Here is a 17,310-nt window from a genome sequence, read left to right on the forward strand (position 1 = left end):
TAGATGAAAAGTTCCTGACATTGTGAGGCTGTGCTGTAAATTGTACATTATTCCAGATTCAGGGGACTAAGTACTAAGTACTATGAATTTGCCTTTGAATATAATAAATATATCACCTTCATTGTCTTTTAAAATAAAATCACATTACCCTTTTCCTTAACCCTCTGGAGTGTGAAGTGAAGGGTTTCTCAATTTTTAGATGTCTCCTTAAATCAACTTTTAAATGTACTTCTTATAACATGGCATGGTGTTACATGTCAAAAATGTTCAGTACAGTCTCTGGTCTTGCTAGAAATGCAAAGTCACTCACCTTAGAGCACTGTCTTATGAGATACTAAGCTTAGAAATCCGATTTTTGGAAAACTTCAAAACTGTTGTGAAACAATGACTCATGTCATCCTTTTTTTTTGGTGTTTCAGATTTGGTTCACCAAAGTCTTTGGTTCAGAAAAGTAGTGAAATCTATGAATTACACTATAGGCCTATATAAATGTGTTATTCATGTCTAAAATGACAATGTGTAAATTAGAATTTGGAGTAAGTAAAATAGTTCTATCACTCTACTTTCACCACAGAAAAGTTACATCAGGACTGATTCATGACTTCATATTCCATACTGGGGTTCATGTGATGTGTACAAATACAAATTGAGCATTACAACTTTTTTTTGCTGAGCAACTATCTTTGTCTCTATCAAAGAATCTGCGCTAGCTGTTTGTATATGCTTATTTGTTTACCAATGTAATAGCACTTTTGGAGATAATAAGGAGCCTTTAGAATTTCTGAAATGAATGAACGGATGAAAAGAAACACGATGTGTGTCCTTGGAGATGCTTCAGAGTCCATACCGAGGAAAAAGAGGTGGTCAATTTCATCGGAGACTACGGATCCAGATGTTCAAGGTGCCCTGCTCTATAGCGTGGTCTATCCACCAGTTCTACTGGTCCTATTATTGTTATTCTTATTATTAACATCATCAACGAGGGACAGCTTGGTGTGACGCTTTCCTGGTTTTTGACCGGCTTTTTATCACTGCCGGCTCACCTGTCGGGAACACATGCCGGGGGGCTGAGTAAAAACTGAGAGTTAAATAGTGTATATCATTACAAACAGCAGAGGGCAGTATAGGACACGGAAAGGCCTCAGTGCGCCGTAAAGTAAGTGTTGTTATTATGTGTCTGCCGCAGACTTGGCATTCTGGCTAGAAAGGCAGCAACGTTCCCTCTGCTTCATTCATTTCTCCTGTTCAACAGGTTAGTAGTGTGTACAAAGATGATGTCATATTTCGATCTAAGAAGTGCGTTTGAAACTGTTTTATGTATAGTTTAATGTGTCATTCTGTGAGCTAGTTCGGCTCCACTACAGTGGCTAATGGCGTCCGCTAGCTTCTTTAGCACAGGCTATCGCTCCCTGAATAATGTAGGACTCAAACTACTATGTTATTAGGTGTATGACTCCCGTGCACTAGTTTGGCTTACATTTCAAGTGTATTCTGCTTGTATAAATATGTAGTATGTAGTCCCCACATGCTTCAAACATTCCACTATCGTTCCTGTCCCGAAAAAGACAATAATCACCTGCCCCAACGACTACCGCCCAGTAGCACTCACCTCCACCGTAATGAAGTGCTTTGAGCGGTTAGTCAAATCATTCATCACCTCCTCCCTCCCTGAATCTCTGGACTCCCTGCAGTTTGCCTACAGAGCAAACAGGTCCACAGACGACGCCATAGCCCTCACCCTCCACACTGCCCTCTCACACCTGGACCCGAAGAACAGGAACACATATGTGAGAATGCTGTTCATTGACTACAGTTCAGCATTCAATACCATTGTGCCCTCCAAGCTGGCCATCAAGCTCAGAGACCTCGGGCTCAACAGCGCCCTCTGTGACTGGATCCTGAACTTCTTGACGGGCAGACCCCAGGCAGTGCGGGTGGGAAACATCACATCCTCCACCCTGATTCTCAACACCGGTGCCCCTCAAGGCTGCGTGCTCAGCCCTTTCCTCTACTCCCTGTTCACCCACGACTGCGTGGCCACACACAGCTCCAACACCATCGTGAAGTTTGCTGATGACACGACCGTCATCGGTCAGATCACAGACGATGACGAGACAGCGTACAGAGAGGAGGTCGAAAACCTGACATCTTGGTGCCAGGATAACAACCTCCATCTCAACATCAGCAAAACAAAGGAGCTGATTGTGGATTACAGGAAGCAGCAGGGAGAGGGACACGCCCCCATCGCCATCAATGGGACTACGGTGGGGAGAGTCAAAAGCTTCAGGTTCCTTGGGGTCCACATCACTGAGGACCTGACATGGTCTCTTCACACCACCACCATCACCAAGAAAGCTCGACAGCGGCTCTTCTTCCTCCGCAGGTTGAGGAGGTTCAAAATGGATTCCAGGATACTCTGCAACTTCTACAGGTGCACGATAGAGAGTATCCTGACTGGCAGCATGACGGCCTGGTACGGCAGCTGCACCGACCTCGATCGTAAGGCTTTACAGAGGGTGGTGAAAACTGCACAGCACATCACCAGGACGGAGCTGCCATCCATGGAGGACCTTTACTCCCAGCGGCTCAGGAAGAAATCACTACGGATTATCAAAGTCCCCCATCCACCCCAGCCACAAACTGTTCTTTCTGTTGCCGTCTGGCAGACGTTACCGCAGCATCCTGGCAAGGACAAGAAGATTCGGAGACAGTTTCTTCCCGCGGGCAGTGAGACTGTTAAAAAATTGAACTGTTGAAACAACTTCAAAACATTCATCTGCTACTCAGTATTATGTATCTAATACCTAATATATATATATCATTCCAATAACTTGTATATAGACTCGTACTGCACTATTCCACATCATCACTTTATTTTATAACTATTAATCTTTTTGTATTGCTCTTGCTCTTATTGTTATTATGTTATTATGTTGCATTGTTGGAGAAGCCTGTGACATAAGATTTTCAACTACATAATTACTCTGTAGCTATGTCAGATTGACAATAAAGAACCTTGAACCTTGAACCTTGATGTGAAATGCTGGTCTGAGTTCATAATTGTTCATAATATTGAAATGCTAATAGCGCTAATGCTATGCTAATATTGTGCCTATCAGTGTACACCAGAGCCAGGTTAAAGGGAGTACAGTCAACCGGGTTGTGTGTGTTATCACTGTATTACTGTAAATTAAGAAGGCTTTAATCCTCCATAAAAGTCATAATATGGCATGTGAATTTATTTCCATTTTTGATTAGAGACAAATACGTCATACAGTTATTTTGATTTGCTAAATGTAAAGGTACACTACACTACAGCATAGTGATGGGAATTCCGGCTCTTCTTGGTGAGCCGGATCATTTGGCTCGGCTCACCAAGAAGAGCCGGCTCTTTCGGCTCCCAAACGGCTCTTCAGTTTACCACATATTATACCTTTTATAATTCAATCAAATGTAGCCCTGTTTTGACTAATGATTTATATGTGTACACATATCACTTACATTATTCAATACATCCTTTGTACTGAAGTATTCAAAAGTAAAAATTACATGTTTAATATCAATTATTTGCTGTGGCCAATTGTTTTCATTGCATTTACAGACCCTTGTATCTCTCTATACCACCCAATGAATGCACAGACTTGCTTGTAGAACCACGCTACACAAAGCAGATAGCAACACCTATAAAAACTTAAGCATAGACATTTAAAAAAAGGGGCTACTGTATCGACATTTTAAAATTATATTTAAAGAAAAGGCACTGACAAAAAAAGCAGGGCTCTATTTCAGTATTAACTATAGAAAAAAAGACAGCAACAGCTGACATCAAATCGTCAGCTGTTGCGGGCGCGAGCCGGCAACAGCTCTTTGAGCCGGCAACAGCTCTTTGAGCCGGCTCGTTCGCGACCGACACATCACTACTACAGCAGCCTCCACCTCCATCTGTGCCTGCCACAAGATTTATGGCGCGTTTCCACTACAGCGCGCAGCCCGGTTTAAGAGGGCTGTGACGTCAGCGGCCCGTTTGTGGTTGCGTTTCCACTTGGCCTAGTACCGGCCGGCGGGTCCTAATTCACAGTTTTTCTGGCCTCATAAAATCGTGGGGCCAGGGCCAAGACAACCGGGCTGAGTTTGTGACGTCAACGCTCTCGGCTGCTGATTGGTCGGAGAGAATTGTCACAATCTGCGCGCGAGATAATCCATTTTTACAAACAGCATTTTTGTTAACAGAGGAGCTACAACAATGGCAAAGAAAAGCACACCATGGTCGGTCGAGGAAGTGACGACGTCCATTATATTGCAGATGATAAGGTCCAGCGGGTGCTCGACGGGACAACTCGCAATATCAAAGTCTTTCAGGAGGTCTCTACACAGACACTGGACTCTCCAACGGCGTTACTGGAGTCTGCATAGTACGTTTTTGCTAACGCTCTGTTATTTGCTTGAAAGCTTTGTGTCCCTGCTTTGTGTCCCTATCTGTTCTAAAGCTCACTTCTAACAAATAAGTCTATTTTATCCTTACATTTATGTTCGACAACCCATGCTTTTATGGAGCCCCGAAGGCTAGCTAGGCAGATAGCATTAGCGAGAGCTATTGTTTGCTAACACCATATGTGCCATTGTTTACGTTCAGTTTGTCTTTTCTATAGTTGTTGTTGCTATTTATAGTATTGTGCTGCAGTAGTTTGTGGAATTTACAAGTCATGTTTCTGTTCTAGATGATTCCATTGGGACTAGCGAGGAGGAACAGTTCCGAACAACGTCCTCTGCATCAACAGCACAAAACGAGGAGGAGAGGATCTGGCCCTGCAGGAACGGCAACTGGCCCAGCAGAATCAATGCCATGTCTTATCTTATTGCTTGTTGATAAATAATTGCACCCACCAGCGATCACACAGAAAGATGGCATCATCTAGGCGTCCCTCTGCAGTCAGAAATATCATAAACACCATCGTCCACAAAGCACTGTACAGGGGTTTATGGATTTAAGAGAATACTTATCACAGTGAAACCTTTATCATCTGTTGCAATTAAAGCAAATAAGAGAATAAATACTTGGTTAAATAATACATTTTAACTCTTTAGCAGGACAACTCTGCATACTGTTTGAAATTGAGTTTGCTAGCTTGAGGTCCTCCTCTAAAACATAACATTACATATTTTGTAATGGTATTAAGAATACATGATAAATACATGTAGTAAAAATTACTCAATTGTAATACCCTCGTTGTGCTAGACTCAAACACATTGCTTATATATTTCAAAGAGAAGAGAACAAAAGAAAACACCTATACAAAGAGAGCGGTGCACAGCGCTTAATATTTACTTGCACTATATTTCTGTTGATCTGGGTTATTGTGTTGCACTGTTGGAGGAGCCTGTGACCTAAGATGTTCATTGTCATAACTACACTAGCTATGTTCGTATGACAAAATAAAAAACCTTGAACCTTGAGGCTGTGTCTTTCAGACAAACCATCATAATCATATTATTTTATGCTGTGGATACTTTAGCCTCCATCCATGTTAACAATTTTTTACACTTGCATTTATGAATATAGTTCTGTTGTGTTTTACACTTTTATATTTATGTTTATAGTTTGCTTTGATATTTGCTTAATTTATTAGATTATTATTATTATGGGGGCAGTACTGGTGCTTGAAATTCAAATATTTACTAAATAGTCAATTGTGATAACATTTTTTTGGTTTAAATAATTTGACAAACACATGTATGTGAAAAAGAAAAGATGTATTTATGTTCAATACAATACAATGAATATTTAGGTATTACATTATACATTCTAGGTATTCAGGTAGCGCATCAGACCCTCTCGTATGTCCCTGCCCTCCTCTGCACCTTGTGCCACTGCTACCCCTGGTAGACGTAGGTTTTCCTCAGACATCCTGAAGTTCTCCACCCACTGAGTGTGTGTGAAAGATGGAACAATCACATTCCACCACTCGGTAGCTCGGTCGGTAACTTCTGAAATACACAAACAAAAGCATACATATTTTAATACGTAAAAGTGGTAGCTACAATTAATTAAATACTTGAAATACTTTGGTCGTATAGGGAGAGTGAGCCTAAACACATTGCTAGTTAGCGAACGTTAGCTTACCAAGTAGCATTGTAGTTAGTAGTGATTCGAGTCGTCCTGTAGTCTCTGCGGCGTAGGAGGACTGCCCGAACTCTCGCGTCAGCTTCTTCTATACCTTGTCTTACTATACGTCGCCTCTTTCGAAACAACTCTTGTCTATTTCTTGTGATAATAAACCACACAGCAAAAAAAAAGCAAACGATCGCTTTCACATCTCCACATCCTCCATTGTTGTGTCGCATTGAAGATGACGTCACGGCAGTTTTAAGCAGCGTCGCTCCGCCTACACTGCGTTACTATAGATACTACCCCAGTTCCTAAACTGTAATGGAAACGCGCCATAAAGTGAGCTGGTCCTAACGAGGCCAATCGCGGCCCAGCCATACCGAGCGGCGCCGAGCGAGGCCGTGTAGTGGAAACGCGCCATAAGATACCTCTCGGTACAAAGGCCTCCACCACAGCCATCACGATCAACCCAGCAAGCAAAGAAGTCTCGCCTAGCACACGTACCTCCCACACATCCACCAGCATCAACCCGGGACAATCCCACCTACCTCCCTCCGACACAGCCACCAGCAGCCCATGCACCATCACCCCCACCTACACAGCAGCCAGCCCCACTGTCTTGGAAGACGGACAAAGACCATTACACTGCTCCCCCTGTCTTTACATGTATAATGAATAGTTGGTTGAGAAAGTTCTGATATTGTAAATATTGAAATTTTACAGTTTCTTATGTTAACATAAATACTTGGTTGAAAAAAAAGTTGTAATGCTCAATTTGTATTTGTACACATCACATGAACCTCAGTATGGAATATGAAGTCATGAATCAGTCCTGATTTTATTTTAAAAGACAATGAAGGTGATATATGTATTATATTCAAAGGCAAATTCATACTTAGTCCCCTGAATCTGGAATAATGTACAATTTACAGCACAGCCTCACAATGTCAGGAACTTTTCATCTACAGATTGCTTTGGTCTGGCTTTACCCCTCACTGATTGGTTGAAGACACTTTGAACTCATTGGCTAAGGAAATCAGAAGGAGGGGCTCATTATCATATTAAAAACCGCGCGAAAATACGCGTGAAAGTTTGCGCGTAGTTTCGCGCGAATATACGGACCTCCCCGTATATTCGCGCGAAACTATGTATGCGTATTATGGCACATTGGGCTTTCCATATACTACAAACACACCTACATACAAACAAAATGTCATTTTTCTGTCATTGCAGGTATTGGCAAGGATCGTGTGTCTCGAGTGGCAAGGTATTATGCTCTCAACGCTACAGCCAGACCAGAACTCAGGGGTGGTGCTCGTAAGGTGGCAGCAAATGATGCCAAGAAGCAGCACGTGATGGATCACATCAACACTTTTACATGTAGGGCTAGCCATTATGGAAGAAGGGGAGCACCTGGCCGGAAATACCTACCCTGTGACCTCAGTGTGAAAAGAATGCACGAGCTATTCGACCAACAAAACCATGATGTAGTCAGCTACTCCCTGTATTACACTGTTTTTCGACAGCACTTCAACCTTGGATTCGGGCATCCTGCCACAGATGCCTGTTCTTCATGTGCCAGGTTTCAACTGAGAGTCAAGGACCCCAGCTTGACTGAAGAAGAGAAACGCAGTGAGTCTGCATCCTACATCCTACACAGGAGACGAGCACGGGTGTTCTATGATTTGCTGGGGCAGATAGATCATGATGCAGTGACCCTTTGCTTTGACATGATGCAGAATTTGATACTCCCTAAAACCGCCATAGGTCAGGCATACTATTCCAGACAGCTTTACATGTATCTCTCTGGTGTCGTTATTCACCATGGGACGGGAAGTAAGCAAGCAGTGGATCATGTTCATCTGTACACATGGATGGAGCATGAGAATAGAAAAGGTAGCAATATGACTGCTTCAGCTCTGGACCACTGTTTACGTCAACAGTTAAGTGGTGCTCTTCACCGCGCTCAGAGGCTGCGATTGTTCAGCGATTCTTGTTTTGGTCAGAACAAAAATATTAACCTGCTGTCCATGCTGTTTTCCTTTATAAAGGAGGCCTTTCCAAGAATCAGTGTTACAAACTAACGCGTTACTGTAACGCAACTACCTTTTGCGGTAACTAATAACGTTACTAGTTACCTATTCCCATTCAGTAACGCCGTTATAGTTACTGTGATTTAAATGGGTGCGTTACTGCGTTACATTATGTGGTCCAACTGAACCGAATCTCCGTGCGGATGTAACTAATGCCGCGTTTCCACTACACAGCCTCGCTCGGCCCCGCTCGGCCTCCTTTGGCCGCGCCCGGCCTCGTTAGGACCAGCTCACTTTGTGGCGCGTTTCCATTACAGTTTAGGAACCGGGTCAGTATCTATAGTAACACAGTGTAGGCGGAGCGACGCTGCTTAAAACTGCCGTGACGTCATCTTCAATGCGACACAACAATGGAGATGTGAAAGCGATCGTTTGCTTGTTTTTTGCTGTGTGGTTTATTATCACAAGAAATAGACAAGAGTTGTTTCGAAAGAGGCGACGTATAGTAAGACAAGGTATAGAAGAAGCTGACGCGAGAGTTCGGGCAGTCCTCCTACGCCGCAGAGACTACAGGACGACTCGAATCACTACTAACTACAATGCTACTTGGTAAGCTAACGTTCGCTAACTAGCAATGTGTTTAGGCTCACTCTCCCTATACGACCAAAGTATTTCAAGTATTTAATTAATTGTAGCTACCACTTTTACGTATTAAAATATGTATGCTTTTGTTTGTGTATTTCAGAAGTTACCGACCGAGCTACCGAGTGGTGGAATGTGATTGTTCCATCTTTCACACACTCAGTGGGTGGAGAACTTCAGGATGCCTGAGGAAAACCTACGTGTAATACCTAAATATTCATTGTATTGTATTGAACATAAATACATCTTTTCTTTTTCACATACATGTGTTTGTCAAATTATTTAAACCAAAAAAATGTTATCAGAATTGACTATTTAGTAAATATTTGAATTTCAAGCACCAGTACTGCCCCCATAATAATAATCTAATAAATTAAGCAAATATCAAAGCAAACTATAAACATAAATACAAAAGTGTAAAACACAACAGAACTATATTCATAAATGCAAGTGTAAAAAATTGTTAACATGGATGGAGGCTAAAGTATCCACAGCATAAAATAATATGATTATGATGGTTTGTCTGAAAGACACAGCCTCAAGGTTCAAGGTTTTTTATTTTGTCATACGAACATAGCTAGTGTAGTTATGACAATGAACATCTTAGGTCACAGGCTCCTCCAACAGTGCAACACAATAACCCAGATCAACAGAAATATAGTGCAAGTAAATATTAAGCGCTGTGCACCGCTCTCTTTGTATAGGTGTTTTCTTTTGTTCTCTTCTCTTTGAAATATATAAGCAATGTGTTTGAGTCTAGCACAACGAGGGTATTACAATTGAGTAATTTTTCTACATGTATTTATCATGTATTCTTAATACCATTACAAAATATGTAATGTTATGTTTTAGAGGAGGACCTCAAGCTAGCAAACTCAATTTCAAACAGTATGCAGAGTTGTCCTGCTAAAGAGTTAAAATGTATTATTTAACCAAGTATTTATTCTCTTATTTGCTTTAATTGCAACAGATGATAAAGGTTTCACTGTGATAAGTATTCTCTTAAATCCATAAACCCCTGTACAGTGCTTTGTGGACGATGGTGTTTATGATATTTCTGACTGCAGAGGGACGCCTAGATGATGCCATCTTTCTGTGCGATCGCTGGTGGGTGCAATTATTTATCAACAAGCAATAAGATAAGACATGGCATTGATTCTGCTGGGCCAGTTGCCGTTCCTGCAGGGCCAGATCCTCTCCTCCTCGGTTTGTGCTGTTGATGCAGAGGACGTTGTTCGGAACTGTTCCTCCTCGCTAGTCCCAATGTAATCATCTAGAACAGAAACATGACTTGTAAATTCCACAAACTACTGCAGCACAATACTATAAATAGCAACAACAACTATAGAAAAGACAAACTGAACGTAAACAATGGCACATATGGTGTTAGCAAACAATAGCTCTCGCTAATGCTATCTGCCTAGCTAGCCTTCGGGGCTCCATCGGGGTTGTCGAACATAAATGTAAGGATAAAATAGACTTATTTGTTAGAAGTGAGCTTTAGAACAGATAGGGACACAAAGCAGGGACACAAAGCTTTCAAGCAAATAACAGCGTTAGCAAAAACGTACCATGCAGACTCCAGTAACGCCGTTGGAGAGTCCAGTGTCTGTGTAGAGACCTCCTGAAAGACTTTGATATTGCGAGTTGTCCCGTCGAGCACCCGCTGGACCTTATCATCTGCAATATAATGGACGTCGTCACTTCCTCGACCGACCATGGTGTGCTTTTCTTTGCCATTGTTGTAGCTCCTCTGTTAACAAAAATGCTGTTTGTAAAAATGGATTATCTCGCGCGCAGATTGTGACGATTCTCTCCGACCAATCAGCAGCCGAGAGCGTTGACGTCACAAACACAGCCCGGTTGTCTCTGGCCCTGGCCCCACGATTTTATGAGGCCAGAAAAACTGAGAATTAGGACCAGCCGGCCGGTACTAGGCCAAGTGGAAACGCAACCACAAACGGGCCGCTGACGTCACAGCCCTCTTAAACCGGGCTGCGCGCTGTAGTGGAAACGCGCCATTACAGGCGAATACAGTGATGTCCTCTCACAGTACCATGGAAAAGTGAAAGTGACCAGAGAGGAGTGATGATTGGTTAACGCGGGGTAACATTTCAAGGTAAGCCAATCAGAGACAGAGTTGGGCGGGTCTTGCCTTATGGGGAAAATACACAGACACACAAACACTTGCTAACACACACACATACACGGCAACGCCCACCACCAGCACACACACACACAATGGCAGATGCAAGTATCAGCGAGAGCAGCAGCGCATTTACAACTTGGAGATATAACCACTATTTTCAATTTGTGGGGATAAAGGACGCAAAAAATATTACGGTCAAATGTAAACTGTGTGCAGGACAGAAAGCATTGTCCACATCGAATAACAGCAATGCCAATCTCCTGAAGCACCTAACTAATGTACATGGGGCTATAAAACTAGTCGCCAAAGACCCCACCGTCTCAACCACCGGCAGTGACCCAGATGGAGCAACACCATCTAAACAGCCAAAAAACGATTTTTTAAAATCGCCACATGTCACCCAGAGTCAACTAAACAGATTGATTGCCAGGTATGTTGTTGAGGACATGCTGCCCATCGCAACGGTCGAGTCTGTTGCCTTCAGAGAACTAGTCAGCAAAATACCAGTGAAAGCAGTGAAAGCAGGGCCACAGTGCAGAAAGACCTTTTCCAACAACACAAAAACTTGTATTTTTATTGTTATTATTTTTAAAGTAAAGTAAAGTAACTTGTTACTAGTTACGTTTATAATTTAGTAACTAATAAAGTAACTAGTTACTTTTTTGAGAGCAGTGACTTTAACTATTACTAGTTACTTTTTAAAAGTAACTTGCCCAACACTGGTGCTGAGTATATGTTTCCTATAAGGGGTCACAGTTTTCTGCCCGTGGATCGTGTGTTTGGGAGGATTGAGCAACAGGTTCGAAAGAAGGATACCATTCTTATGCCAGAGGAATACTATCAGCTTTTGCGCAGTCATGGAAATGTACACGTCTATGGGCAAGACTGGGAGGCTTATGATTTCAAGACAGAAACACAGGCTTTTGTAAAGTCACAGAAGTCATTTAAGCTAAGTGAAGCAAGAATGCTGGAATTCAGGAAGGAGAAACTGGGATTCAAGGCTGTGTATAGCGGTGAATACTGCTACCACTCTGTGCTGAAGAGAGGAAAGAAGTGGGCAAACTTCAAGCCAAGTCAGCTTCCCAAAGAAAGCACAGTGAAAGAAGCAAAAAGGAAGGATGTCCTGAACTTGCTCTCTGCAATTGGTGTGAGTGACAATGTGCGTGCCTTCTATGATGATGCACTCTCTCAGTCACAGCTGAATGAGGTTGACTGTGACAGTCATGAAGAGTAGCTGCCCATTGTGCCAGCCTTTTGAGAGTGGCCATTCCACTCCTAATGAATGATAAGTTGTTGAATGTTTTACACAGAAATATAGTTATATGAATGCAATGGATTTATAGTATGCACAAGACAATCGTACAACGTACAGCACTAATATGAATGTAACATGGCAAAGATGAATGTCATTTTGGAATTTCTGTGGTCTAATGTGATATTGTTGTTCATGTTCTTGTTCATGATGACATTTTCCTCACATGTAATGTTTTATTGTTGTAATGAATGTGTAGCATTAACAAGATGACCCGTTAAATACATTTTGGGAGCGATGATTAATGTATTTTTGGCCCAGTGCCCAAATAGAAGTTTAGTATTGACCAAGTTCAGAGGTTTTCATATGTATCAACTTACTTACTGTTATGTATTGTTGCACAGTTTCAATATGAAAAATAACTTTTATATTGATAAAATGGATCTATTGCATTTTGGGGAAAAAATTATCAGTTTTTAAAATAAATCTTTGAAAATCAAAATCTGGATTTTAATTTGTTATGTTATTATAACCTCAAGATGCTATGTGAAAGTTTGAAACAGAAAATAGTGGTTTTCACTTGCCACTTTTCTTGGTAAAGAAAACACATTTTTACTCAAATTAATCAAAATGGATTTATAGCGTTTTGGAACCAAACTCTTCATATGTTGATACAAAGCTAGGCTGCTGCCTGACTCACTGCTGCTGTTTTCCTCAGAGTCTGAGAAAGGAACACACGTTGTGGAAAATGAAGTTCCGTGCTTTGTTATGAAGCCGGCATTCAGGAAGCTGCGCCCTGATGGTGAGGATATGGAGGAGACTTTTTTTCCTGCAGAGTTTGCATGTCAGCTTGTGGGACTCGTCCTTTACTCGCTCAGGATCCACACTTTGGAATTCCTGCTGACAAAATGAACTTAATGACCAGGCTCAGCTCTGAATTAAATCAAATGAAATCAGAAACCAGGAAAATAAAAAGTTTACAACATTTGAAAATGTCACCTTGGACTCTAGGAATTGTTTTTGTTTTGTTAACTACTTTTTTATACATACAGTTTAACAAAGTACATTTGTGATGTCTTAAAAACGCAGCAGAGCCTGGTGTTAACACTCACCCTGTTTTCCTCCTCCTGCTCCCTCGAAGTGTAAAATGGAGTCTGGCAGTCTGACCACTCTGACTTCATACTTTAACTTTCAACGTCCCTCCCTGTCTGCAGCTCCTCCCCTTGTTTCATAACCAGCCTTATCAGCTGAACAGGAACACACAGGGATTATATTCAGTAAGATAGAAATAGACATGCAGCTAAACACAAGCAGAACAAAGCTATTAAAACAGTTTGAAAACAACCCAGTGCAAGTAAACATCCTGCATTAAAAAAAAACCTCACTAAAGTTAAAGTGTGCAGGTGAACTGCTGCATGTATTGCAGTTTACTGCTCTAGATGTTTTAACTCCTTAAAATGATGTTGGTTAGTTTAATCTGCAGCAATGCATCATATTCTAAGAGATCTATTTGTGTAACCATGTCCTGTGAAATCCACTTATTGCTAAAGAGAGGGTGCACTCACTGACTGTTCCCGCTGCTAGAAACGGCTGATATAGAGACGCTTCAGTGGCAGGTCACAGAACGAGGTGCATTGTGGGACATGTAGTTTATGGGCATTGTACTTCGATAAACGTATATTATTATTTTGATTTTCTATAAAATATGTTGTAACAGTAGTAATACACATTGCCCATGGGAAAAGTAAGTACTCTCCTGTGTTTTTTTTAATATAATGCGCACATTATTAAAGAACAGTTCAGATGATCAGATGATATAAAAACTGAATCCTCTTCAGGTCAGATTACAGAAGAAACTGACTCTTACTTTGTGTCTGAGGGTCCAGGTTCATTACTGAAGTTTATAAGGTTGTTTCTAGACCTGTCACTCTTCAGAGACAGACAGCTGGGGACTGGAGACTCTGCTCTCCGTCTGTGGAAATGTTTTGTTTTTTTCAGCGTTTGACTTCTGTCTGTTTACCCAATCAAAGATTTTTGGACTTGTTCTGAACTTTCAATCGTGATTGAGGGTTTCTGCTTTTTCAGTTCATTTGAGAGTGAAAGGTTTTACATGTTTGTATTTTATTAGCTTGATTTAACACAAAGTCCAACATGTCAGTGTGAGGATGATTTCACCAGTAGATCATTTACTATCGCTGATGATGCCAAGGAGCAAGAGTTCCATTAAACTGTACTCTACTACAACTCTTTACTGCGATCATAAAAGAACAGGTTAGATTATATAAAAACTGAATCCTCATCAGGTCAGTTTACCGTAGAAACAGACTCTTACTTTGTGTCTGAGGGTCCAGGTTCATTTCTGAAGAATATAAGTCTTTCTTTAGAGCGGTCACTCTTCAGAGACAGACAGCTGGAGACTGAAGACTTGTCCTCTTCCTCACTCATCTTCTCCAGTCTGAGAGATCAACCAGTAACACTGCAGACACACACACATAAATACGATATAACACAATTATTTAAATCTAAACCATCATAATGATAAACTTTGGTTTAAATACATCAAATCATGGGAAAAGTAAGTACGGACACGGCACCCACCATGCATCTCTGTACTCAAAGCGTAATTAGCCGATAACACAAGCATAACTTTTCCCCTCAGTTACGTTCTCTGTCGTGAAACGTACACCAAAGAACGGAGTTTAGCTGCAAACGCCACGGCAGCTCCCACATTTTAGGAGTGTGACGACCCCTCCACACCACTAGGCGTTCCGTGGTCTCTCTCTCTCTCTCTCTCTGTTTACAGTATCCGGTGCTGTGGGGCCGACGTTTACCCGATGAGCTGCACCTGGGTCGAAAAGGCCTACAAGAAGAGAGCCCAGCCGGATACCCCTCTCTCACTCCTCTGGGCACTCTCTCTGTGCCAGCCTCGGGGACCTGTTGCTGGTTCCATTCACTATTTTGTTTATTATAAATAAACAATTGTTATATTCTTACCCCTCGTCTCGCCTCCCTGCTTTTTGTTGCAGCCCAGGAGCCGGGTTGAAACAGGAGTGAAAAGTGACATTCATACACGGTAGAAATGCTTTGCCTGAACACAATTAGGGCATTAGCATTACTCGTTTAATGGACAAGACGGCGCAGGGCTATGGAATGCCGTTCAAGCCAAAATTAAATAAATACATAAATAATTAAATAAATACATATATCAATAAATATGTCCATGAAATAAATAAATATGGTTATTAAATCAATTCTGAAATATATAAATGAGGCAATAAATACATATAAATGTACATTTAATTACACATTTATTTATTTCATGGGACTTTTATTTCATAATGCCACATTTATTTATTTCAGGAGACTTTTATTTCATTTTTATTTCACAGCTCTTTACATTTACATTTCTTATATTCAAATGAACGGGGCGTGGTTAGCTCACAGATCCAGAGCAAAGCAACAGCACCGACTCAATCTCAATAGCTCTTGTTTTGCACTCCAGTGCCCTGAGGCCTGTACTACGAAGCTGGATTTTCGCTTAGCCGGCTGACTTCAGGGAAAACTCTGGCTTTCCGGTCCTACGACGCTGGTTCTCTTTTTAGCGGGCTAGATCTCCATGGTAACTTATGCTGAGCGGCTAACCTCCTCGGGAGGAGGTTAGGTGGCAGGCTAAGAGATCAACTCAGTGAAAGCACCGCCTGCTGACCAATCAGAGCTCAGTGTGCGGAGTTTAAAGCGATCAAGTCATATTACAGGATAGAGGAAATACAGAAAACTGCCGTTGCAGGAAAGACGGCCGGCAAAAATCAACTGACTGTGTGAACGTGAAAATTAATAGAATATCCCCTCCCATCTTCAGAGCAATCTGACTATTATAACATTAGCGTTAAGAAAGCTTACTTAAATATCTGCCACGACATAAGTAACCGGATCAGAGTAACATTAAGTACAGTCCGCGGCACTGTGAGTGCAGACGTCGATGTGTCCCATTATCATTCATATCATATCACATCATAATGTATCATATATTTCCTTATCTGAGTCAGCTGAGCCGTATCTGGCCGTGCAACACTCACAGTGTCACATACTGTATGCAGAAGTATTATTTTAAGCAACACATTAAGTTGACGAAACACTCGAGTCAAATTCTCCTAATTAAAGTCAGATCGTGTCTTGGACGGGGCAGTGATTTCATAAACCTGTTAATGTACGCATTCAAACACTTTTTCTTTTACCAGCTGTATTCACCTTGCAGGTGCAGCTATGTGGCTTTTATCCTGGATAAAGTGTTTAAGTCATGGATGTTTAAAGTTTAACTTCTTCATATTTGACTAATATTAAAGTTCACTTTTCATTCAGGAAGTATGACGCTGCGCTGTCAGTACGCTTGTCCGTGTTTGAGATTGGTGGAATGCTCCAAATACCACCCCTTTCATGTGAACGCGCACCTAACTAGATAGGACACGGCTGGCTTGAGCGATCCACTTGATAACCAGCGTCGTAGTACAGTTTAGCGAGAGCGCGTATGTTTTGGATTGGGCCAACCGGCTAACTCAAACATATCCAGGTTAGGAAAATCTAGCTTCATAGTACAGGCCTCTGTACTACGAAGCCAGATTTGCGGTTAGCGAGGTAACTTCAGGGTTAATTCTGAGTGTTCTGTCCTACGACGCTGTTTCACTTCTTACCGGGGTAGATCTCCATGGTAACTTATGTTGAATGTGACGACATAGTTCACAATGTGGTTGATTGACACGTTTTGTTCATGTTTATTTGTCCAGTGTCTTTGTGCTAACTACGTATGACTGTTTGTATGTTCTGTTTGTTGCTGAAGCAGGGTTAGTTTGTGCCTGTTTTCGCCACAAGGCTCCACCTGAGGGTGTGCAGGTGAAGGAAGAGCGTGTCTTCCTCTGTGGTTTTTGGTACTGTGACGGAGTTGTCTTTCATAATAAAGTTGCCACGAGTGAGAAAAGACAAGTGATGTCCGCTTGAGTCCTTGAGTGCAACATGAACACCTAACCTGCTCTGGTTCCAGATAAGAGACCAACTCAGTGAAAGCACCGCCTGCTGATCAATCAGAGCTCAGTGTGCGGAGTTTAAAGCCATCAAGTCATATTGGAAATACAGT

The 17,310-nt window shown here is 41.7% G+C and overlaps 1 protein-coding gene across 1 annotated transcript in view; it reads right to left on the reverse strand.

Moving 5' to 3' along the window:
- The window catches only part of LOC117498786 (NLR family CARD domain-containing protein 3-like), a 39,380-nt gene extending 26,002 nt beyond the window's left edge, over window positions 1-13,378 (reverse strand). The window contains exons 1-2 of the mRNA XM_034150937.1: window positions 13,295-13,378; window positions 12,883-13,079 (exon numbers count right to left, since the gene is read on the reverse strand). The gene's annotated coding sequence lies outside the window, so the exon portion shown is untranslated. The remainder of the gene's footprint in view (window positions 1-12,882; window positions 13,080-13,294) is intronic.
- Window positions 13,379-17,310: the final 3,932 nt, after the last annotated feature.

Source organism: Trematomus bernacchii, unplaced genomic scaffold, assembly GCF_902827165.1.
Source record: "Trematomus bernacchii unplaced genomic scaffold, fTreBer1.1, whole genome shotgun sequence".
NCBI classification, from domain to species: Eukaryota; Metazoa; Chordata; class Actinopteri; order Perciformes; family Nototheniidae; genus Trematomus; species Trematomus bernacchii.